Source organism: Diabrotica undecimpunctata, chromosome 10, assembly GCF_040954645.1.
Source record: "Diabrotica undecimpunctata isolate CICGRU chromosome 10, icDiaUnde3, whole genome shotgun sequence".
Classification (NCBI taxonomy): Eukaryota; Metazoa; Arthropoda; class Insecta; order Coleoptera; family Chrysomelidae; genus Diabrotica; species Diabrotica undecimpunctata.
In genome coordinates this window covers 68,438,534-68,466,107 of record NC_092812.1, presented here as the reverse complement: position 1 = coordinate 68,466,107, position 27,574 = coordinate 68,438,534, and the positions used below count along the sequence as shown (strand labels likewise).

Below are 27,574 nucleotides of genomic sequence, written 5' to 3'. Positions count from 1 at the left end.
GAGTATTTAAAAAAATAATTTTCGAGGCTATTTTGTCATTTATGCATGTGTTTTTATTGCTTTGTGACAATTAATTACGAAAGTGATAAACAATTATTACTTTTGTACGGAAGTGATACCTCTTCTTTTTAAAAATACTTTTTGGTTTGATATGTATGGCTTCGTTAAATGTAGTATTTTGTTTTTTAACTGAAGGTGAAATTAAATTTAAAACATATTTAAACTGAATCCTATTCATTCTAAAATATCCATAATATTTTTCATCGTCATCAATTAATTCTCTGTATAAAGTCCAGTATTCACATTCCTTCTTCCTTTCTCTTAGCATTGGATGTACTTCAAACCTTCTTTTTAACACAGTTTTTCATTCTTCATCGTTAAGTAGAAGAGCAATTGCACATAATTTTTGTCGAGAAAAGCGAGATCATCTTCACCGAACCAAACTGAAACGTTCTATGTATGAAAATGTGAACGCGCAGCCCAATTGCTGGAGTGGAAACGCTACGTGCCGGAAACTAAACGTGCACGATAATATGCCGCGACCTTAAGAGCGTAGGCGCAAAATTTAGTGCCAATGCTTTTTAAATGCATTAATTTTTTTCGAATGCTGAGAAAATTAATAAGTAATTTTGAAAAATTTAAACGCAAAATTAAAGATTACATTATTGCCGAGGACCAAAAGTCGTCCCTGAGAACTTCTATAATGTTTATTTTAATAAGTTACAGGGGTGACAAAAAAGAGAAAATTTATTGTAATTTTTAATTTCAAATATCTCACACACTAAAACTTTTTCTTTATTCTAAGTAACTTTCGGTCCCCGGTAATAATGTAATCTTTCATTCTCCGTTTAAATTTTTCAGAAATATTTATTAGTTTTTTCAGGATTCAAAAAAAATGAATGCATTTAAAAAGCATTGGCCCGAAATTTTGCGCCTACGCTCTTAAATCCCAATGAGTTAAAAAATCCTAATTTTACAGGTGCACTAACTTTAGTATTTCCGTAATTAAGAAAAGGGTACATTTATGACGACGACAAAGGTAAATTTACTCTTGAATTAGATGAGGAATAGGGATTTGTGAAAGATAACTGGCAGATAAAAATCACAACAGATTAAAATTGGAATAAAAATACTCCTCAAATGAAAAAAGACATTCACTATAAGGTATCTCTTAATTTTTGCTTTGAATTAATAAAAGTCACTATGTGGCACTATGTTATAAAACTTAATGGCTAAATATCTTGAACCATTTCTGGATCTCTCAAGGCGGCCGAATTCTGGTACAAGATTACTGTTGTTTCTAGTGGGATAATTGTGAAAATCCACATGCACACTGTATTGGCTAAGATTTTGTTTAATGTGCAACAGACATTGCATAATAGATACACAAGGTTAAAATAAAATTTTAAAATATCGTAAGGAGTTTCTGCAGTCTGCTCTATAACCGAGCCCAGAGATAATATGAACATACTTTCTTTGTTGTCCAAACACTTTATCAATATGACAAGAATGACCCCGGGACTCCCAGGAGAGAACAGCATAAGTTAGATGAGAATGAAAGTTACTATGATCAGCTGATATAGTTTCCTTAGAAGTCACTTGTACAATATTCCTAAAAAGGAAAAGTTGTCGGGAAAGCTTTTTCGATCAATTAACTATATTTTGTTCCCATGATAATCCTGCATCCAGAAACTTTGCCTCGGTTGCACATTGTGGTAGAGCAATATATCCAATATCAGTTTTATTTCTTAAAGTTAAATTAACACTTTGTGAGTTGTTTAAAGAGACAGTGAGTTAAATTCAGAAGGTGATAAGCTTACATAGAAAATAATGTTATCAGCAAATAAAACATTGTTAACTGCCTTTGGGACTAGGCCATTAACATAAATATGAAATAATGTCGTGACACAAAACCGAGCCTTGAGGGACACCATATATAGAGATTGTTTTTAAGAATCACACTGGTTGAAGTGTACATACTGATTACGATTTGATAGATACGAATCAATTAGTTGAATAGCAGAACTACGAAAATTCATTCAACGGTTGTGAAAGAAAACGTGAATTCTGTCATAGGATGAAAAAAATTGGTTGGAAACATTACACAGATTATTTAGTCTTTGGAGAAGGAGAATTGGAGATCAATACTAATCGATAAAAAAGAAATAATAAAAAATATATTTACAATCATAATCAATTTTAATTTTACACACTCCTACTCAAGCGCATTTGATTGTGCAAGAGTCAGTAATCCATTTTAAAATAGCTCGTGCAGATGCGATGGAAATAACTAAAATCTATAAAAACAGATTGAGTTCAGTGTTGAAATTTTCCAAGAATTTTGATTAAACGGCAGTTTATTAAAGATTACGAAAGTGCTAATCCAGATTTGTTACTACCTGAGAACAAATATTAAATTCCCGTTTTATTACCGTTGGGATATAAATACCTGTACCTGGGTGGTGGAATGTTACTTTATTGCTGGTCAATTTTTAACTTTACTGTTGTATAGTGTACCTTTAAAATGATTGTCAGAATTTTAAAAATTTTGTATTTTGTAAGGAGGGCAGACTTGATATATTCAAAAGTATTAAGCAGATTAAAACATAATTATCCTAGAACACCAGAACAAGGAATAATCAATATATGGGACTAGTTACATGGGAAGATATAATGAAACGGGAATAGAATGACAGTTTATTCTGGTATGAACCAGATACGTGAAGAAACCGAAATATCCGATAAATCAGTTTAGCTTTATGCAGGGCAGATCAAAAAAATTTTCAATATAAGGCAGTTGATAGAAAAATATAGCAATAAAGAATGTACACAAAATGGTTTTATAAGATTTTTTGTTCTAAAAATAATTTTTTTAATAATAAAAAACTGATTTGTTCTAATTTAATCAGAGTACATGAAAAAATTGTTTAAAAGTAATTCATTTATTTCATATAATTATATTTTAAATAAATAAAAAAAAATAACTATAAACAGGCGACTTAAGAAAAGATTTGTACATGCCGTAGTTATAAGCTGTTTTGTTTTGGATAATCTTGCAATGAAGTTATAATTTCTCATAATATAGTATTATCTATACGATCACTAAAATTAACAACCAAAGTGATAGAAAAATAAACTGAATGAAATTAAAACACTAACAGAAAAACAACAAGGTTTTAGGTCGGGAAGATCATGCACCGACGCTATATTTATAATGAGGAAAGTGTAAGAGAAATTATTAGAATAGAACAAACCGGCATATCTATGTTTCGTGGATCTTAAGAAGGCATTTGACCGGGTTAAATTGAAGGACGTTATCCACTTATTGAACGCAAGAGAGATACCTCCAATAATAATCAAAACGATCGAAAATATCTACCAAAACACAACACAATAAAAGTAAAAGTAGAAGAAGAACTAACCGATCCTATTGAAGCTGGCAATAAAGTAAGAACTAAAAAAGGATACCAAATGGAAGAAAAACAACTTAAAATAATCTGCTATGCAGACGACGCAATACTACTCTCTCTCAAAGTGAAGATGATTTACAACGTATGCTGCACCAATTTAATATAACCGCTAGACAATTTAACATGTTAATTTCCCGTAAAAAGATAAAATGAATGGTTATAACAGCAAATTTACCAAGATGTAAATTGAAGTTGGAAGATCACATAATAGAACAAGTGATGGAGTTTAAATTTCTAGGAATCACATTATCTAGCTACGGAAAATTCGAAGCTGAAGTGGAAGATCAAGCGAATAGAGCAAACAGAGCCGCAGGTTGACTGAATGAAACAATTTGGAGAAATAAAAATACCGAGAAAGAAATGAAAGGCAGAATTTACAAAAGAGTCATCAGACCAATAATGTCATACGCGAAAGAAACACGACTTGACACAGAGAGAACAAAAAGGATGTTAGAAACAGCAGAGATGAAAACACTTAGAAAAATTGATGGTAAAACACTATGGGACAGAACTAAAAGTACAGATATACGACGTAGATGCAAGGTGAAGAACATCAAGAACTGGGTAAGAAATAGAAGAGTAGAATTGAACGATCATATAAGCCGAATAACAACAAATAGAGTAGTAAAGACGGCAAGAGACGGTTCCCCAATAGGAAGTCGGATCTATTTGCATCATCGCAAAAGCGTATTAATCTGGAGACAAGAGTATTATTGACTGAATTAATTTGTGAAGGTTGATGATGAGAGTTGGCATGCAAGTAACGATTGGTATGGGTGGGTTTTCGATATGTACTTCAATTTCAGGTATATTTAAACACATTTTAATAAATAATAAAAAGTTATTAACAATATTCAAAAACAGCCATTTTGTTTGTTCATTTTGCAATAACTTTTTTGTTTATCGTCCGATTTTATTTTCTTCTTCTTTTATTGACGCTACAACCCTTTGTGAGTCTTAGCTTGCTTAACAATGTTCTTCCATTCTGCCCTGTCGGATACTTTCCTTCGCCACTGCCTGATGTTCATGGTTTTAAGATCCCTCTCTACGTCGTCTATCCTTCCTTTACGGGGCCTTCCTCTTGTTCTGTTTCCTTGGGGCTTCCATCTCTGGACTACTTTTACAGCTCGATTATCTGGCATTCTTTCTAGGTGACCAAGCCAGTTTAGTCTTTGTGGCTTTACAAATCTAACAATATCTGCGCTCTGCATTAGTTCATCCAGCTCGTGGTTCATTTTAATTCTCCACGAACCATCGCTGCATTGGGTTGATTCAAATATCTTCCTTACTATTTTGCGCTCAAATATTCTCAGTTGATTTTCATCAGTGGTTGAGAGGGTCCACGTTTCACATCCATATGTGACAACTGGTCTAATTACTGTTTTGTAACATTAAGTTTTTGTATGCATAAAAGCACTTATCGGATTTTATTTAGAATCTCATTTTGTGAATCTTTTATTTGTGAAGAAGTTGTCTTTTGACGTCAAATGTCTAAATAGACAAGTTTTTAAATTATGAACAAAATAATGAGTTTGTGATTGTTTATGTTAATGAATCCCTAGATGAGAGTATTTTTGTAGTATCCCATATTACACATTTCAACTGTCAAAGCTGTCTATACAGAAAAAAAGCTTATTTTTGACTAACTTGATTGGTCTAAAATTCACGGAACCAAAATTTGACAGTGTAGTCTGAAGGATCATTCGTCCCATATTTATCCAGCTTTTATTTCGTTTCCTTCGCCCTTTTTTTCCAAATAATAATGGTTAATGAGACATCAAAAATAATTTTTCTCCATAATATGCGCCATTTTTCCAAACACGTCAACTTTATGCAGCTGTAAAAAATATACTAATGGCTTCATCGCGCTAAAATTTGACACTTGATACGTATGCCTAAAAAACTAGAGTTTCTAGAATTAATGTTTTTTTTTAAGATCTCCCTAATCGGCGAAGAAGGTTTTATGAGACCGCCAGATATCTTTCAATATGTGGTCGATACTCAGATAAATATGTTAAAAACTGTGAATAAATTAATATTAGATATATCTTTATATAGAAACTAAATAAGAAGTGGCATTATGATTAAATTTATCAGTGATACGGTTCTAGATACATCTCGCTGCTTATAAGGTAAACTGTAAAAGGCTGAAGTAAACTTTCATTTTAGTTCTTGCTCGATGCATCACATTGGTAATTTAATTTCGTTATATAATCCGAAGTCACTTCGTAGTATATTTAACTATGTTAAAATTCCTTTTCGCCTTTTCCACTATAAGAAATGGAGAGGAAATAATGAGTCTATTGAACGAACTATAGATATAGCAATGGTAGAACGTATGTTCGTTTTATATAACAATAAAAATGGTATTTATCAATATTGGAAACATATTTTTCATCAAAAGGAGACATATTCATTATCAGAAGAATATATATATATATATATATATATATATATATATATATATATATATATATATACATCTTTACAACTCCCTCGCTTTTATCTTTTCTAAATAAATCAAACGGAGAATAATTCTGACAAACAAATTCATGTTTTGTGCTGCTTTAACATATGAAACGTAGAAACTTAGGCCAGAAAACAAAAATAACAATAAAAAATGCAAAACCCTTATACGGCCAGTGCTGACATATATATCGGAAACACACACCATTTCCAAGACATAGGAAAAAGTCTTCAGATTTGAACGAAGAATCCCGAATGGAATATGTACCTCAACAAGGTAATGATTGGAAAATGGCGAGACAATAGAGATATCATTTACATATGAACTGAATATAAAATTGAGATGGTAACCGTAAGAAATAGACGAGGGGATGAGAAAATTAAACCGCTGCCAATCGTTCAATATAATAAATATATACGGGCGGAGTAGATCTTCAAGACTAAAAGACCAAATGTCTTCTTATTATCCGCCGACACGCAAAACTTGACGTTAGTACAAAAAAATTGGCATACATCTGTTTCCGGTATATGTGCAAAACGCTCATAGATTGTATAATAAGCACCATGGAAATAACAAAATGTCATTTTATAAGTTTCAATTGTCAATAGTTGAAAAGTTGTTACCAGAAAAATTGAAGTTGGCCAAATTGACCAAAAATTGAGTTACATAATGAACATGGTAAAACTCTTAGAAAAAAATGTCACATGCAATAAAAATAAGATAAATAAGGATACTATTTAACATTGTCAAGAAGGTCCCGATAAACCTGGCCTCTGCTTAGGCAAATGTTTCAGAGAATATCATGTATCAATATAGAAAGACATTACCAAAAAATTAATATTTTGTATACTTTTATTTTACATTGTTATATGTTATTTGTTTATTTTACATACTGTTTTTATGAATAAAATTATAGTTTGGATCAAAAAAAGTCGATTTAATTTACTAAATACAAAAATTTATATCAAAGCGCACAAGTGCGTCCTCCGCATTTTTAAAAGAAATTCCTTGCAAACTACGTACAGCGCATATGTGCGTCTTTCAAAACTTCCGAAGAAAAATTATTATAATCCATTTTAATAAATGTACAAAAAACAATTGTTGAACAAATATCGCATTTGGTGTTAAAAAATTACTGCCGCACTGGTCAGCGGTATGTATTTATTTGACGCAGCGAAAGGGTTAAAGCCAAGAGTGGCTTAACAAAATATTAATGTTATAATAAAATGAAGGGTCTCGGGAGAAAACCATGAATGTCACAAATTAACTAAAATTGAGTTAAGTACGCCATCTAGTAAGTTTTGTTAATATCTATGTTTGGACATTTCAAATAAGGAAGAAAACAGTGCGTGTCACGAGTTATTACAGTTTTTAAATACCCTATATCGGTAGAAAACCGTGCATGTCCGCGCGTAAACGGCTAAAACACTGAATGTCCTCTCAGCAGCACCAGAAAATGTAATTGGCATCCTTGTCTTGCAAACGGTCGTGTCAGTGTAGTAAATACATCGTTATAACCACGTGCTTGTGCAGTTCTGTTTGGTTAGTTAATTTATTTAAAACAATTATGGCAGATAGTGGAAACATATCCACTAAAAAGAGTGAAAATGGGCAGGTTATTCGAAGTCATGAAAAAAAAATGAAGCTTCAGTCACATGAGTTTGGTGAATTCTGCAAATGCAAACGCTTGAAGTGTTATTACACAGTTAATGAAATGAATAGACAAAGAATTTTAAATCATTTTAACTCATTGAGATCTCATAATGAACAAAATGTGTATTTGTGTTCTCTTATATCATTAGTAAACGTACAGAGGCGGCGATCTAGGGCCAAAAATGTACATGATGCAATATATCATGATGCAGCCTATATGCACAGGGTCAGAGTTCAGCCAAGGTCAACTGCTAATGCTGAGGATGAGAAAAAACATTACGAAGAAGTACAAGTTTGTGCCAAGTTTTTTATGGTGCAGTTCATGGTATTACAGGGGCAAAACTTCAACATCTAAAAAGAGCAGTCTGGCACGGCTCCTAAAGATAAAAGGGGCGGAATAAATTATAACAAACTGAAGCCGAGTAGTGTTAATAGTGCTCACGAGCATATTCAGTCATTTAAATCAAGAAGTAGTCACTATAGCTTACATGATAATAAAGGTAAAACCTACTTGCATGAAACTTTAAATATAATGAAAATGTTTTCTCTGTTTAAAGAAAAATATCCGGAAGTTAAAATTTCTTATCAAAGTTAGAGAAATTTTTAGACAAAAATATAACATTAGTTTCGGTTATCTGCGATCGGATACCTGCAGTCAATGTGACGAAATTACTGCAAAAATGAAAGCAGCTGAAACAGACCAGAAAAGTGGACGTACTGAAATAACCAAATTAAAAGCACTTAGAGAGCTCCATCTTCGTAGGGTTCAAGGGTTTTATGACAGGAAAAAGGAAAGCAAAAGAAGGGCACGAATAGAAAAGAATTATAAAGCTATAACTATGGACTTCCAAAAAAATGTTTCCTTGCCGAATATCTCCACCAATGATGTATATTACCGCCGACAGCTCTCGATTTACTCTTTTAACATCCATGTGTTATCAAACGCTGATTCTTATTTTTATACATATCCAGAGTTTATTGCTAAAAAGGGATCAGATGAAGTGTGTTCGTTTCTTTTCGATTTTATTATGCAACATTTGTCTCCAATTGTCCAACATTTACACATTTTTTGTGACAGAGCAGGTGGACAAAACAAAAACTATACAGTGGTAAGGTTTATTCATTACATGGTATCAGTAGTAAAACGTCTTCAATCCATTAAAATAACAAATCCCGTTAGAGGCCATTCGTATCTTGAGTGCGACAAAAATATGGGCCTTATTAACCTTAAAAAAAAGAATGGAAACGCCTGTTGATTGGGAGGAAAATATAGTTTCTCGCACAAAGCCTGCCCCATTTAATGTAATTTCAGTATCTCAGTGTTTCATCAAGTAATGGACTGAATTTTTTAACGATACATATGTCAAAAAAGCTCCTTTTGCTATGCAAAAAATTAAAGACGTGACGTGTGTTAATACTCATGTTCGCACTGTATTTCACCGAGATTCACATAATGTTAGCAAACTTGAGGATCCCATCAGTTATTCCATTCAAGCTAAAAAGTCGCATAAATTGTCACCTTCGTAATTTGAACTACCCATGCAATCATACTTCAATTTTATTGCTATTAACGAAGACAAGATCAAAGACATAATGTTTTTGTCAAAGTTTCGCGAATCCGAACAAGCAAAAGATATGTACATGAGTATACCTAATGAAATGAAGATAAAAAAAAAACAACAAAGGAACTGTCAATAATTCAAATCTTAAGGAATTACAGCCTGTTATAATGAAGAAACGTTTGGCTCAGAAAAGAAACGCACATGGACTTTCATGATTTTCTTCCATAAAAGATTGACACTGACTGATGTTTTCCTATTTTTTACAAAAACTGTTTGTTTCATTGGTTTAGTTTTAAGTACTAGTTTTTAGTAGTAAATGTTAATGATAAATGTTTTGGAATATAATATATTAGGCGCATATTTTAGTTTTTACACGGTATTTAACTGTAACATTCATTTTTTTCAATAAAATATTTTGTGACATTCATGGTTTTCACCCGAGACCCTTCAAATATTGTAATAATTTACTTTGTTTTTATTCAATAAATATGCAAAAAAGATTACTACTATTATTTGTGTTGTTATTTATTTATCGTATGGCAATTACAACCCCTGTAGAACAAAATTACAAACACTAGTAATATAGGTATATGACAAACTTTAAATAGTTACAAACAAACATCAAGTTTATTAATATGTATAATCAATTGGAAGTTGATTTAGAACCTTCGAACAGTGAACACGTTATCGCTTTGAATCAATTATATTGTTAATTGATATTTAATATCAGTGTTTAATATAATTTAAAAAATGTGAAATAATATTTGTTATGTTTGCATATGAAGTGATTAACAGTCAGTAAGTTTTTTATTCTACATATTGGATAATTAATAATTAATGTTGGACTATCTATCGTCTATATAAAATTTCAACTAGTAGTGTTTTAATAAAACTATCAACAACTACAAAATAGTTTATTATAGTACATCCACTAATAATTTTCCAACATAAACATGTCACATTCTGGTATTAAAGAGACCGCCTTTCAAATCAAGGTTGTCAGACATATTTCCTAAAATTCCTAAGGTTATATTTAAAAAATATTCTCTATTCTCTATTCGTTATTATTTAATTGCTAGTCAACGAACGACACTCTTAAAAAATGATATGAACATATTCCCAAAAAATATATCTATAAATTAATTAACTAGGTACTAATATTTCCATGGACTCTTCACTAATGAATTAAAGCAATCGTGAACGTTTATATATTACTTATGCTCTAAGTAATTTTCGAATATCGGCAACATTGTAGTCTGGAGAGAATTTGGACCTTCGATATATCTTGACGTTGCCATGTTGGTGAATTTAGCGGTAATACTCTTATAGACATAATGATCGACTTTTAAGAAATCAGACATCTTTTAAGAATCCAAGTTCTCAAAAACGGTTACAAGAATTGTATTATTTTTTTCCAAATTTCATTGATTTTATACCTTACCTGGAAACATGAAAAATTGCAGATATATTAATATGTTATATTAAAGTTACATTCAGTAATTTTAAACTCATGCATTATGACAACAGCGCAGCGCAAAGCGATAAATCGTAATCAACACCTGTGTGTCCGGATATGTGACACTCTAAAATATTCCTTTTTGCAACCAGATAACACAGGCGGAGGTTTATAAGGTATAAGATATAATTATAAGTAATATTATATTTTTCTAGAATGGCATTTTGGAGACCGTTTGAAACGAATGATCAAGATGCATCAACTTCTGTGTTATCAATAAATAATGACAATTATTTTAATGACAGCCCGGAATTAAAAAATAAAGATTTGCACGTACAATCCCAAAGAATAATTTTAAATATGTATGAGTGTTTGAAAAAAGAAAATATTGGGATGGCTGATAATGCAATTGTTTCGAGAATTCATATATTAACAAAAATCGGGTATAAGACGATATATACAATTATTAAATTAGGCACTGTTACAGATCATTCCTTAAAACGAAAGCGACCAAATAAAAAATTGGGTAGGATTGACACTGCTGCAAAAGACGTTATTCAACGAACAGTTTACAATTTTTACAAAGAAAATAGAGTGCCTACTTTAGAACTGATTCGTGAAAAATTGAGAGATTTCCCTGAATATAATTATACATCTTTGGAAACACTGCGCGAGATTTTGATAAGTTGTGGATTTAAATATAAGAAATTAGATAATCGAATGGTAATAATGGAATCTCGGCGTATTGTTGAACTTCGACGAGAATATTTGAGTAAAATAAAACAGTATCGTAATTCAAACAGAAACATAATCTATTTAGACGAAACCTGGTTCGATACGCATGATGTTGTCAAGTACGGCTGGGTTGACAACACAAACAAGTGTGCGTTAAATACACCGTGTTCACGAGGAAAACGTGTTATTATTCTTCATGCCGGAAGCAAAGATGGTTTTGTATTTAATGCATTGCTATTGTCGGCCAAAAATATAACAAAGTCTTCTGCCGATTATCACGAAGATATGACAGCCGATTTATTTGAAAAGTGGTTTGTTGAACAACTCTTGCCCAATATTCCGCCGAATTCAGTGATTGTTATGGATAATGCGTCGTATCATTCCCGCATATTAAATAAAATACCTAATAATAACACGAAAAAGGACGAAATTTTAAAATTTATGCAACTTAAAAACATCACTGTTCCTAAAAAGATTCCAGTAAAGAAAGAATTAATTAGAATGATCAAAAGTCGGAATTTTAAAAACGAATACGTTATTGACACCATTTGCAGCAGGCACGGCCATACTCTTTTGCGATTACCCCCATACTATTGCATTTTTAATCCAATTGGAATGGTTTGGGGTACCGTAAAAAAACGATTGCGAACATATAATCAGTCACTAACATTAAGCGCAGTGGCCATTGAGAATATTCGAGAAGTAATTAGTGGCATTAATAGCGATGTGTGGAAAAATTGCGAAGCTCATGTTTTAAAAATAGAAAACGAATATCCTGTTTTACCGGCAATAGCACCAATAGTTATCCAACCTGGGAACGATTCGACTTCAGAAGACTCTGACGATCCTTTTTAGTCCTTCTAATTAATTTCTTTACAGCTATCGCGATGCATCTTGAACACTAGTATTCATTATTATACAGTGTGTCACATTTAAGATGAAAACACCTCTATATATCAGCTATCAAAATACATACAGATTTAAAATTTTGCACAGTCATACATGTTGATAGTGCACATTTTTTTAAGATAGTGATCTGAAATTTTAATTTTAAACGCGGCTTACTGCGAATCCACAAACAGGGTAAATTTTCGATATTTTGCTTCGCGTTAGAGAAATCGGAAAAACTTATTTGGAAAAGTTGTTCCACTTATTGTAACCGCACATACCAAATTTCATGACAAAATTCGCAATTTTAGTTTTTCAGTATTATTTGTAATCTCGATCATAAATCTACAATTGATGCATCTCGGGACAGCCAACTGTCCGTTTTAGAATCCTGACTACAATTGAAGATCTTATTTCCAAAGTGTCTTAAATCCATATAATGAAATCCATGAAATTACAGATTTTCATACAAATTTAACATACAAATTATACAATTTTCATATGCACTTTTAAATAAATAAGAAGTTGTTTTGGTACATATAACTTTATTCTAGACTTTAGACTCTAAGAAGAAATCTATAAAGTTTAAAAAAAGAAAATTAAATCTTATCTAAATATATATATATATATATATATATATATATATATATATATATATATATATATATATATATATAAAAGGGGTTGAGGTTAATTGGGTATACAGCTGATTAAAAGCCAAGTGTACTCTGTTTAACAATTCATTATATTTCGCCAATTTTCATTGGCATCATCAGATGAGAGCTACAATTATTTAAAACATGGTAAAATATAATTTAATAATAGTTTGTTGTTTATATACTTACTTAATTGAGGTTAATGGCAGTGCGATTTATTTTAATACCATCAAGTAAAAATTTTTTTGTTGGAATAATGTTGAATGTAGTTGATGTTGATTACAAATTAAAATATAGGAAACAAATACAATTCAAATTAAAAATAAAACAGACACAACGTTTAGTTCGGTAAATGTCATTAAGGTTAAGTACTAGAACTATCAAATATCGAATGTTATTAATTGACTTTTGTGAAGATGATTAGTTCCATGGTGTTGACGTAGTAGTTGTTTATTTGATTAATATTTACTGTAAGGTGTGTTATAGTTGAAAAATTTTTTGAAATTACATTATGTGTTGTATTAATTATTTGATAGTTATATGTGTCTATTTATAACATTATAAATAGACCTTTGAAGAGTCCTATTCAAAAATGCCCCGTTTAAACAAATCGAAGGTTGAAGGGTGCCGGACATTTATGCCGGAAACAATTCAAATTCAAAAGATCACCTTTTTCTGCTACGGAAAATATTGCCCCGATTTCTCACCAAAATCAATGTTGAGACTTTAGTTTAGATACTCTTGAATCTCAAAAATACTCATTTACATATTTTTCAAGCCTCGAAAATGCATATTAGGTATCGTATTTTTCGGATTTTAAATCGCCTATATCTCCAAAACTATTAACTTTTGAGAAAAATGACATAGATCTTATTTAGAGTCACCCAAAAACCTAAAAATATTTCTTGGAGCACAAAAGGTGATATTTTGAATTTGTTTAAAAAATTGTTTAAACAATTTCTGCCCAAAAATTGAGAAATTTTCCTGAATATAATTATGTAAAAATTAATAAAAATTATATAATTTTTCTTGAAATATGCGTTTGATGAACTGATCCCTTTTCTTAATTTCCACGCCAATGGTCGGCATTGACATCAAAGAATCTTAAAAGCCGACGCTTGGCAAATTGACATTGGAAAAAGTATACTTTTTCGTTGTAAATCCAGTTTCACCGGCCAGCTGTAAAGCTGGCCACGGACGTATTAAATCCTTCAATAATTTTAATACGTTGGAGGAAAATTAAATATGGCTACTAACAGCAGCACCTCACCTACCTCACTACTAATGTCTGAAATAAACTCTAATAGCTCAACGTACTCATCAGCAGTAGCAAATATGCAGTTCCCATCGAAAGAACAAGCGATTGTCTTCAGTGCCTTGGATAATACTAAATTGCAGGACTATTTAATTCCATTGGGCAAGATAATTCAACCTAAGAATATAATATTCAGATTATCAAATAACCGTATTTGTATGTATCTAGCAAATAAAAAAAGTTGTTGATGACTTCATGACAAACCACGGTCATATAAAAATTCAAAATGTAACTGTACAGGCTAGAAGATTAATCACCCCTGCGGAACGGATTGTTCTTTCAAATGTGTGTCCCACCATACCGCATAATTTCTTAATCAACTACCTACAAAATATCGGACTTAACATGGTATCTCCAATTACATTTTTAAAAATCAGCGCTACATCACCTGAGTATAGTCATATTCTCCGTTTCAGAAGACAGGTATATGTAAGTCCTCATAGTATAGAACTACCTGATTCGTTTACTACAAATCATGACGAAACAACATATCGAATCTTTCTGTCTCAAGATAGTATGGTATGTTACAACTGCAAAATGGCCGGACATACTGCCCATCGCTGCAATGAAAACTCACAAGTTCATGTTGAAGAATGTTCTATGGAAACCAATAATGATAATTTATCCCAAACTGAACAATGTCATTATGCCAACTCCAACTTTATCTTCTACAGATAAAACAGAATCAATCAAACAAAAATCCGATAAAACACCTAACCAAAAATCTATCACCAACAATATTGATATCACAATAGACACAATAGGTATGAATAGTAAACCAAAACGGAATATTCATGATATTCTTACACCGCCAGACACGGATCTAAAAGAAACCATTTTTCGACACCAGCTTCTAAAATGAAGAAAACTAAGACCAGTAAAGATTGCACAGAAACCATACCATCCAGTCAAACTCTTTTCGAACCAGTAAAACAGTTTATTGAAAATCAATCACAACCATTTATCCTCAATTTCGATCAATTTTGTTTACTCTTAAGTAATGTTAGTGGTGTACAAAATCCCATTAATATAATTCAGGACTTTACTACAGATATCCCAGCACTTATTCATATGCTAAACACAATTTACCCCCATTTAAAAGGAAGATCTGCTAAACGAAGCATTACCACACTAAAAAGAAAAATTAGTAATAACAGCAATTTAGAGTTCGATAGTGATACGTCTCAATTCAGTGCCTAAACAATTCATTTTTTTTCCTTTTTCTTTTCTAAATAATTAAATTCACAACACTACTCCAATGGAATATCGATGGACTCTTCCATCGACTTGCCTTTTTACAGAAACTCATCTCTGACCATTGCCCAGATATAATATGTATCCAAGAAACTAACCTTAGTCCAAACAAAAATTACAATCCTAAGCAGTTTAATTGTTTTAGAAATGACATAATACGCAATTGTAATTATTCTTCTGGTGTGGTTGCCAGTATTAGTCAATATAACTTTTTTAAGAGTATAATTATTAATCAAAATTTCAAGTAAACTTAAACATCATTCAATTTTACACGAAAAAGGTACTCTTGGTAATACTCGATACTGTGTACCGTTTTCGGAATATTTTGATTTGAAAATTATGAAGTATTCGAACTATTCGAATTTCTTAGCAAGGGGTGGTTTTTATAAGGGTAGAAATTATGTGGTAAAAACTTAAAACAGTAAAGAAATCTAAATTAAATTTTACTGTTAAATTAAATATTTCCAAATTACTTGAATTGACAATTATGATTTTTTCTAATAGGGGTCGTTTTCACCCCTAAAAAATAAAAAACAACCAAAGGTATAAGTCAAATTTTGAAGTGGAAGGTAAATATAACATGAATCCAAATTTCCATGCAAATCATGTGGAGACAAGGTATTCAAGGATATTGTTTTAATTATAACTAATCTAGGGGGTACATTTAAAAAAAATCACTATACTTGGTGAATTTAAAAATGCTGAGTGTTACTATATTCAAATCTTTGAAAACAGTGTATTAGTTTTTTAAATCACGTATCCTAAAATTAAGAATATCTTAATTAAACAAGCATGTAACCAAATCAATGTATACTTATATTCTGGAATTTAATGGTTTGTTTATATTAACAGATGTATTGTGTATAGGAATGTTTCTGTTACAAATATATTTAATATTTAAGTCTCTCTGATTTAATTAGCTCGTGTCAACGTGTCTGGAACCCCGGCACACTTTCCCTTGAGGCTACTTGCTGACTGACAACTGTTGATACATGGCGAAATTTATGTATAATAATAATTGATAAGATTATCTACCGAAAATAAAATTTTGGTACTAAATTATATAGAAACTTCTCCCAAAATGATGATTTTAATGTAAAATTTTAAAAATTAACATTGTAAATTTTTTTTTATTTTCTTTATAAAAATTAGAATAGTAGAAATCGTGATTTTTAATATTCTGTATTATCACCTCTATTTTGAATTAAACTCCTTATACAGCTTGGCATTGAATTGATCAAATTATGAATGTTGTCTTGAGGAAAAGCTTCCCATTCTTCACTGAACGTCAATCGAAACTGCTTACGATTTATTGGAGCAGGTATTCTGTTTCTTACTCTTCGTTTAAGTTGGTCCCAAACATGCTCAATCGGGTTAAAATCTAGGCTTTGATCCTGCAAATTCATTTTTGGCACACCGACGGTTTCCAAGTATTGCCTTACCATCCTGGCTACGTGTGGCCGAGCGTTGTCTTGCATGTAAATAAAGCTTTCGTCCAGAACCCCAGCAAAAGGCATTGCATGCTCGTCTAGAATTTCGGTAATGTATCGGTGAGCATTCAACGCTCCTCTATTAATAAAGATGAGATCAGTACGGCCTTCGAATGAAATGCCTGCCAAAACATTACAGAGCCTCCTCTAAAAGCAACACATGGGCGTCGAGCACAAGCAGCATATCATTCCCCACGTCTTCTGTGCGTCTTGATGCGACCGTCTGAGCCATAAAAAACCATCCTGGACTCATTACTAAACAAAACATTTTTCCAATCTTCTACCGTCCAATGATAGTGGTCTCTAGCAAACTCAAGTCGGCCTTGTCGATGTGCTGCTATTTACAAAGGTCCCGTTGCTGGTCAGCTAGCCCTTAGACCAAATTCCTTCAACCTTCTTCTCACTGTAGAAGTGCTTGATGTCCACCCGGGAGCATTTTGAAAACGCTTTTAGATTGCTCTAGCCGTAAAGAACCGATTTTGCAAAGAAGTGCGTTGTAAAAACCGGTCTTCTCTGGCCGTTGTGATTCTTCTCGCGTCTAATCCTGGTCGTCTTTCGTGAGATCCAGTCTCTACGAATCGTTGGTATGTTTTTTGGACCATACAAGGACAAACTCCCAGCTGTCTGGCCACTTCTCTTTGACTCATTCAATTATCAATCAAAGTAACAATTTGAACAGATCTAGCAAGCCTCTTAGCCATAGTTTTAATTTTAAAAGTTGCACAAGTTCACTCTTTGAACAACTATGCATTAATGAAGGATTTTTGAAAAACCGAACAGCCATATTCCAAAAAAACAATGTACAAACAACACGTGCATTCTCTGAATTCGTAAAACTGATATCAATTTTGCGAACTTATTACTCTTAATTGACCTGTCGGCACCCAGTGGCGGTGCCTTAAAAGTGTTTCTGTTTATTTACAATAGAATAAATTGCATAAACTTTTTGAAACAAATTATTGAAAAATTCTTATAAAATTTTAGGTGACCTCTTTTTAATGACGCGTAGTGTAGATTCTACATAAGATTATTTCAAATAAAAGCTGTAGATCACAAAAACTTCTGAGAGTTTCCAAAATAAAATACATAAAAAATTGACCAAGATAATTATAAAAACACTTATTATTGTAGTAATTTATAAATGTTAATAACTTTGTTTTTTGCATAACCACATGTAATATAACTACTTAAAATTGTTGTAGTTAATAAATTATTTAAAATATCCCAAATTTCAAACAGATCCACCAAATAGTTTAAAGTTATTCAATTTGTTTATCCCGGAGAGCAATTATTTAAACACTTGTGCTTGTGCAAACAGTCACTCTAGAGGTATTTTATAAATAGCAATCGATTATTTGAAGCATCAGTTTTAGGGTATATTAAAAAAACTTCAACATTTTATTAAATTTTATATTAAAAAACAGTTTCAAAAAGTGCTGACTTATTACACTTACTTATTACTTATTACATTTGTAATAACTTTTGATATTTTTCATGTCACACGGTTGTAAGCCGGCTCAATGAAAAGATGGTGAAAAAGCACACTATCCAAAAAAATAGAACCTTCTATGACCAATAACAAGAAAAAAGATGAGATATTGCAGCAGACAGTTCTCTCCACTTCTCCACAAAAAGCGGGTATCCGAAAGTTAAATGGGAAAAACCTACTCGGAAATCAAACAGTAACACCTTGGGTGACGTGGAACACGTTGTAAACAATTGGCAAATTATAAATGAGATTTTATTCAGTATGAGGGTAGTAAAATCCGTGAGCAGACCATTTCTATAGATGATACAAAGGAAGCACCCTGTAGATTAACATCATAAATGGAAAAAGCTATCCATACAACAGGCAAAGAGCAATAAAGCAGTAAGACCTGTGGAACTACTTAATACTAGAATTAATTACTGGAATTCCTGTGGAAGTACTTAAACCTTAATGGAATTCAACCACAATAATTGATTTTAATGAAAATTACATTTTACATTTATCTTCGACTTAAGAGTGTAGGCGCAAAATTTCGGACCAATGCTTTTTAAATGCATTTATTTTTTTCGAATCCTGAGAAAACTAATAAATATTTTTGAAAAATTTTAACGCAGAATGAAAGATTACATTATTACCAAGGGCCGAAAGTCCCTTCGAATAAACAAAATGTTTCTTTTGAATAAGAAATTTGAAATTAAAAATTACACTTAATTTTCTCTTCTTTGTCACCCCTGTAACTAAAATAAACATTATAGAAGTTTTCAGGGACTTTCGGCCCTCAGTAATAATGTAATCTTTCATTCTGCGTTTAAATTTTTCAAAAATACTTCTTAGTTTCCTCAGGATTCGAAAAAAATGAATGCGTTTAAACAGCATTGGCCCGAAATTTTGCGCCTATGCTCTTAAGAATTAAGAAAATTGTTTGCATTGTTTTTTTTTTCGTTTTCTCTTTTTTTTTCCTTTCCAGTGGCGGTATTTTACGAACACCATTATTTTAACGGGTTATAACTTTTTGCTTCTTCACTGTGTAGTGTGTATGCCATCTATCAGTTAGATCATAAAATTTAGATCTTCTTTTACAATTTGTTCAAGCTTCAGCTCTTAATGTTAATAAATAATAGAAATATGGTTTTAAGAAAAAATAATGCTATCTGGTTTCTTATTTGCCATAGAAAGTTTTTGAAAATCTTTCAAAGCTTTTTTTTTGAAAAGTGTGTTTTTCGCCATCTTTTCATTGAGCCTACATACAAGTGTATGAGACAAAAAATGTCAAGGTTATTATAAATGTTTATAAGCTAAAAAGTCATCCCTTTTTCAAATTGTTATTTAATAACATATTTAATAAAATTTTGAGATTTTTTTTAATATAGGTACCTTAAAAGCTAAGCCTCAAAGAATCGATTGCGATTTACAAAATACCTCTAGAGTGACTGTTCGTCACTCTAGAGGAATTTTCAATAGTTATATTACATGCAAAAAAATAATGTCTGATTCTAGGGGTGGAGGAGTAATATATATTGGCCTAACTACGCCTCTGGCTCGTATTTAAACAACATCAGCTTTTTGAATGGAAGACATCGTTCTTTAGTCAGTCTGCTTTTAACCTTTGTATAAGAAAATCAAATAAATACTTTAATTCTAACAATCGGAAGTTTTAATTTGTATTGAAAATTTTTTTAAACTGTTCCGAAACGGCGGAAGCCATTAGTCAGGTTAAAGATCAAGTCTTGAACAATTTTGTCAAGAACTTAAGAACCTTCAAAGGTTCTCTAAACAAGACGACTTTAATCTCCATAAAAAAAAATTAAAAAGCGGATATCCGAAAGTTGAGTGGGAAAAACCTACTCGGAGATCAAACAGTAACACCTTGGGTGACGTGGAACATGTTGTAAACAATTGGAAAATTATAAATGTGATTTTATTCAGGATAAGGGTAGTAAAATCCGTGAGCAGACCAGTTCTATAGATGATGACAAAGAAAGCACCCTGTATATTAATATCATAAATGGAAAAAGCTATCCATACAACATGCAAAGAGCAATAAAGCAGTAAGACCTGTGGAACTACTTGATACTGGAATTAATTACTGGAATTCCTGTAAAACTACTTAAACCTTAATGGAATTCAACCACAATAATTGATTTTAATGAAAATTACATTTTACATTTAAGTTTGACTTAAGAATTAAGAAAATTGTTTGCATTTTTTTTTTCGACAACAAACTTTTAACATTTAAGATATTTCCTGATGCGAAGAATTTCGTCGTATATTTGATGACCGCCTAAAATCTAACTTCTCATAGTTTAATAAAGTGTGTAAGATAGACTTTACAGAGCAATAAGTTAGTATACGGTTTCCGTTGGACTAAGAATTTACAGAGCAGTCCTCGTATATACGGCAGTAGGTACCAACCTTGGCATTGTTTCATTTATTTTATAATAGAAAAGCTTCCGCCCTCTATATTTAACATATTTGTAACATTAGTACCGCGTTATTCACGGTGAGAATATTTTTAATTAGCCAATAACGTGCGAAAAGCCAAACAATCAATTGTTTCACATTATTCTGGAAGCAACACTGTCGTTGGGAGTGTTATAATTATAATAAAACGTTATGATAAATTTAGTATCATTTACGTGTTTCCTGTAGAAGAGTTAAATAAAAAAACATTTTTCAATGATTAGATCTGTATTCTATTTTATAATATGTCCCTTATCAATATTGTTTCCCTAACAAACCTAATCTAATAGGAAATCTAATAAAAAGAATAGCAGCATCTGTTTAAAACATGGTTGTCAGATCGTTGACAATGTCCATAGAGTATTTTTTCGTTCACTTTCTGTGACAACGTCTACATTCATTTTTAGATATATTTGCTTACAAAATATTAGCAAAATATAACAATAAAACACTGAAAACTTTTGTTTTCAACATTTCCACAAAATTTATTTTAAATTATTATCACTACAGCTGTTTTGCCAGAGTGCCTTTCTCAAGTGATCTCAAGTGTTGAAAACATAAGTTTTCAGTGTTTTTTTGTTATATAAAATGAATTTCCATCAAGTAACGCTCGAATCCATCACTTATTAGCAAAATATTATTTCTATATAGTCCAGGCGAGATCTGTCTAAAAACAGACCATAATGGACATTTTCCACAGGAGTCTATTTTTTTACTGTAATCACTTCAGGATGTACCTTGTATAATATAATCACGATACGCGCCAGTCGTAAACTTTGTGCTAATTTTTTTTTGTATTTAACAAAATTTGAAAAATATCGAAAATTTTTGCTTTTTGTGTCCATATTTTCGCCCATAACTCGAGAGATATTGCTCATACATAAAAATTATACAAAGTAAAAGTTTCGTTTTATAATTTTACGTAATATATGGCTAGCTAGAAATTGAAAATTTAATGTTTATTGTTTAAAAAATAGCAATAATTTGGGTGTTCCAATAAAAAACGAAGTTATAAGCAACTTCCGGTATAACCGGAAGTAGCAAATAGATGAAAATATTTTCATTAAATAGGTCACTCTTCAAAACCCCTTTATTCCAATTTTCATAATATGGTTACCTTTAATTCTCGAGATATTTCTAATTGACCGCTTATCTGCTGCACCCTGTATAAGACTGATATTAGATTATGGAGCTATTTTTGATCATCAAGCTTCAAATATGCCAAAGCCAAATGTTACATGTAATTGATTTAACTTTTATGCTTTAATTGAAGCATATTCAATCATCCAACCTTCAATAGATAAAACATTTGCAAGTAATGTCAACCCGCTGTATATGACAGTTCTACACAAATTGCATAAAACAGTGTCATTTATTAAAAAATTACTTGTTAATCCCTAGTCAAATTGGACAGAAAGTATTTGATGGCAATATGATAATTTATTCCCACACATTCTTACATTGTCAGATGCCTCCATGACTACAGGATATATTGCTTGGTGTCTTAAGATGACCAATCTGTGGCACATGATATATATGTAATTAATATGTACTATCTGTTGCAAGATAATTCGGATGAAATTCCCCAGATTAAGAGACTGGGCCGATATCAAGCACAAAATAATCTGGGTAATTCCATCTGAATTGTCTTGCAACAAATAGTATTTATAATATTGTTCCTTTAAATAATAAGATATCTGTTTACACTGAAGAATTAATAGCAATATTGGAAGCTCTTAAATATATACTAAACTAATAAAATAAATAGTACAATCTTACAGAAGTTAAAAGGTCATGACAAAAATAAAATTCACCTATGTAAAAGCACCTTGTGGTATAAAACAAAAAAAGCAGATATATTCGCAAGGAACACAGAAACAGATGAAAGCAGATTACAAATGTATCAACAAAGATATAGTATCATATCATGAAAAAAAATACTAGTTATAAAATGGAATGAGGTGTTGAAATCCAGTAAAAAAGGACTTTATTATAAAAATTTTCCACAAAGTTGTTTAAATGAAAATTGATTAACCCCAAATTGTTCTAGCAGAGAAATGGGAAATATAGAACATATGACACTGGGCTGTAAAAATATAGCTATACAAAAAAAGTATACAATATACAATAAAATCTACTACAAATTTTAATGACTGATACATTGTTTGGGCACATATTGAATATAAAAGTAAATATATTCCTTCATGTATATTCTCATGTTTCCCCAATAGACATGTGTTCTGTGGTCTGTGCTATTTTTATATTGCTTTGAAAGACCCCTGAGTGTAAGTGTGCCTGTCTATTAAAAAATTATGGAAAAAAAACACCAAAGTAAACAGAAATAAAAAAACGAAAAGTTTATAGAAAAAAAAAGAAATCAATAATATTAAATGATTGGAACATATTTTATGTACAAATATAGTAAAAGAAAAACAGAAAATGTGGCAAATGGGCTAGCTCCCAAAGGAAAAATATCAAACTACATGCACACGTGAATAACATGCATTGTGTCTGAAAATAATCCATATGTTTTATTATTTTTTCTTGGATTTTGTGATTCTACTGAATAAATATGAAGGGATGTGTGGCACTTTAAAAGAACACTACAAAAACAAGCAAAAATGAAATTCTACAAAGTGATGGCAGCACCAATATTGTAAATAAGGAAGTGAAACTTCGAAAACAAGACAGTCAATGTATACAATCTGTACTATGAAGTTTTTAAGAAGAACAAAAGATTGCACTCTCAGGGATCACAGAAATGATGACATAAGGGCTGAATTGAACATCTCAATGAACAACAGAATACATAAGAATTTAAAATGGAGAGAAAATGTTGAAAGAATGAACAAAAACAGTAAAACAAGTTAACTACAGACTACATGGAAGAAGAGACGTGGGCAGACCCAGAAGAAGATGGAACAGGCTGCAAGTATAATCCATGAAGGGCAGAAGATTTATTGATTATTTCTAGGTACACCTAATTGGGACAAAAAATAGGAAATATTCAGTATTAGTCCAGTCGTCTTGACTTGACCTGTAAAAATCATATGAACAAGCTGAATTTTGCTGAGAATATTAATTTTGGAACCCCCCAAAGTTTACCACTTTAACCCCCGGGCCTCCCCCTAAAATCCACTCGCAGGGGGATAAAAACGCATTAAATCGATTTACCAAGAATCTGTACGCTGTAGAAAAAAATTTTTAAATAAAAAATGTAGCGAAGTTAATTTAACAAAAATGTTTATTAGCACTTTTTGCGTAGAATGAACTGTTCTCTCAGAAACAACGCTTGAAGTAACCGGCGATTTTGAATGTCAGTTCCGCGCGCATTTTAAATCACTGTTAAATAAAATTTGTATCAACTCGACGGCAAAAAAACGATATCTTTCGATCAGAGTGTCCTATCGACAACAATCAAAATGCGTTTGAAAGGTAAAAAGTGCAGCTTTTGTATGCAAGTTTTGTAAATATGTATGACGTAAATAAAGTAAGATTCTTTAAAGCTGTTCAATAAATAAACCTTGCGCGTTTATAATAAATAAACCATTTTTGATGATTCTCGTGAGACCAATAAAATTTATTATTTTAATTGACCGCCCGTAGTAAAATTTCCATTGATGGAGACCAGTCTTCAAAACTTATAACAAGCAAATACGATTTTGATTTTTGGCAAAAAATATAAGGCATTTGAAATATGATTGCAAACGCAGAATTTAAACTTTTGCAGTACAAACCATCGTACGTCACGGGAAATGCCTCCAAGAAGACGGTTTTGGGTGTACTTTATAGCAGAATTTAAGTAATTTTGAAAAACGTACTAGTGTAATTAAAAAAGGGCAGTGTTTTAATGTTTTAGATCGTTTGTAATGTGAAAGTTTAAACTCAGCGTTTTTTAAACATATTTCAATTGCCTCAAATTTGTTACCAAAACTCAAAACTAAAATTTCATGCCATAAGTTTTGAAGATTAGCTAATGTAATGTAATGTAAGTTAATGTAATGTAAGTTATAGAAACTCCGTAGTGGCCGGTCAATGAAAGTGATACATTTTATTGATCTCATGAGAATCATAAAAAATATCAAAAATCGCGCCAAGTTTATTTATTTAACACCTTTATAAAAACTGAGTTCATTTGCAGCAAAATACAAAAATTGCATACGAAAGCTACGCTCTTTTACTTTTCAACTTTTTGTCAATAGGACACTCGGATCAAAAGATATTAAATTTTTACCGTCGAGCTTATATAAATTATATTAAACATTGATTCAGCGCGCGTAACTGACATTCAAAATTACCGATCACTTCAATCGTTATTTCTGAGAGAACGGTTAATTCTACACAAAAAATGCTAATAAACGTTTTTGTTCAAAATTATCTTAGCTACATTTTTTATTTAAAACATTTTTTTCTGTGACATACAGATTCTTGGTAAATTGATTTTTTCCGTTTTCCCCCTTCTACATGGGGGGTTTTAGGGGAAAGCCCAGGGGTAAAAGTGCTTAACTTTTTTGCATCTGCATCAATTCAGCTTGTTCATATCATTTTTAAAGGTTCAGTGGCATTTTCGTCTCTGACGACTGGAGTATATAGACAAATCGTAAAGTATCTTCTCTTAATACTGATCCAACATAATTATTTTTTACACATTGTTTTAATGTAAGGTTCGTTAATATGATTATTTAAAATTATTAAACTGCTATTTCTATAATTTAATAATTACTTACCCTAATCCTTTTAGAATAGAGAATAGTCACTAAATACTTTAGATTATACAATGATGACTAAACACTTTTAACAAATCCACTGCCCCAATGGTAATACGGGCAAATCCCCATTATTTTTAGCTTCATCGATGCCTCAACTTATTATCCTTTAGATGACTTCTAAATAATTTTTCAAAGTTGTTTTCAATAAATATAATATTTTCAAGTATATTAAAATGTCCTTTAAATTAATTAATAGTTTGTAAGACAATGAATCGTTAATTTCCCTACATAATTTTTTCAGCATTCCTATGAGTATAGAAGATGTGCCACTAAGGATAACAGACATATAATAAAACTAATAAGCATAGCTAACATTTTATCAATTTCAAAATTCTTAAGTTTTCCTAAATTCTTTGTTGAAAAACAAAAAAATCTGTGTTCTGTAGAAATCTGTGCCATCAAAAATAAACCCTAGATAATAATGTTGTTGCAGCTGTATTTGTGATTACTTTTGTTACGTTTATTACATTACGTTACAATTACATTTTTTTAAGTACACCATGCATATGAACACCTTCAAAACTTGGTGTGATCATTAGTATTTGTGTTAAACAATATCCCGAAAAGATAAATCATATACTTGAATGGTCAAAAAAATGATATTGAATTGATATTATTTTATTTGGAATATTTTATAATTATTTTTATTATTTTATTTTGTAAATTTTCAGCAAATCAAGAATATTTTTTCAATAAATTTATGCATTTCATTAAATTTTTTATTTATAAAGCATGGTTTTCCCTCATTTTCAAGTAATATTATAAATAATAAAACAGATTTAAAAGGAACCGTTATTTTAAAAACCCTTAAAAGTTTTTTTAATGAAAAATAATAGCACACCCAATGTGATTTTAATATTCAAATAACATAATATACCATTGAATCACATGTGATTTATGGATGTACATAGTATGGGCACATTTATGTTCTTTCAATCATATAAGATTCATTGGACAGCAAAGTTGTAAGTAGAAAGTATTGTGTGTTACATTTGGCAACCTTGTACACCATATTAATTGTCAGCAATACTATCAACCAATTGTAAGTAATAATCACTGTTGGTGATAAAAGAATTGGTAAATGAGTCATACATGATAACAAGTCTACTAAATGGCTGTTTTAAATTTTTGTAATACCTTTCAACTGGTGTTTAATTTTGAAAAGCTTATAACAATATATTTTATGTTATGTGTAAATACTATTGAATATTTGTTGGTGACAGGTTAAGTTTTCAATTTTTACATTATATTTATTTATTTAAATACAGAGTAGCAAAGCTGCAGACAAATATACCATAGCATTTAGGCATAACAAAAAATAAATATTTCATAAAATACAATTTTTAAATAAAAACAGTTATAGCACAATCAGAATATCACATATGCACCATTGTTGAGATTTAAAAACATTTACGTTTCCAAAACAGCCCAACCTATTAGAAAGCTGATTGATAGCCAATCTAGATGAATATGAATTATAATCATAATTAGTTCTATAATGTTTTAATTAGAAGGAATAATTTGGCTACTCTTCTTTATCTAGAAGAAACAAGATTTGTCTATCTTTCAAGGAATCTAGTTGTGTGTAAAAGATTATACAACATGGTGACATCCTTGTGAATACATCTGATTTAAATTGAGAGATCTCTCAAGCTCGAGAGTTCCTTAACTGCATTACTTTCATGAATGAAATAAATCTTAAGAAGGGCTTTCGAACTTAGTGGATCAATATATATACAGCAAGCAGCTATAAGGCTCGTAGGAACCTTAAGGCAGCCTCTCGAGTAGTGTGGAAATGCCAAGTAGAACTCAATAAACTGGTGGAATATAACAGTATCACACTGATATGGATATAAAGATAGTAGGAAAATCTACATTGCATATTTTCACATATTAGATTTGAATTTAAA

At 31.1% G+C, this 27,574-nt stretch overlaps 2 protein-coding genes across 2 annotated transcripts in view; both read right to left on the bottom strand.

Moving 5' to 3' along the window:
- The window catches only part of Ca-alpha1D (Ca[2+]-channel protein alpha[[1]] subunit D), a 960,824-nt gene that overhangs the window by 718,747 nt on the left and 214,503 nt on the right, over positions 1-27,574 (bottom strand). The gene's annotated exons all lie outside the window — the stretch shown is intronic.
- LOC140452330 (ras-related protein Rap1) overlaps positions 1-27,574 on the bottom strand; it is a 41,177-nt gene that overhangs the window by 12,110 nt on the left and 1,493 nt on the right. The window lies entirely within an intron of this gene.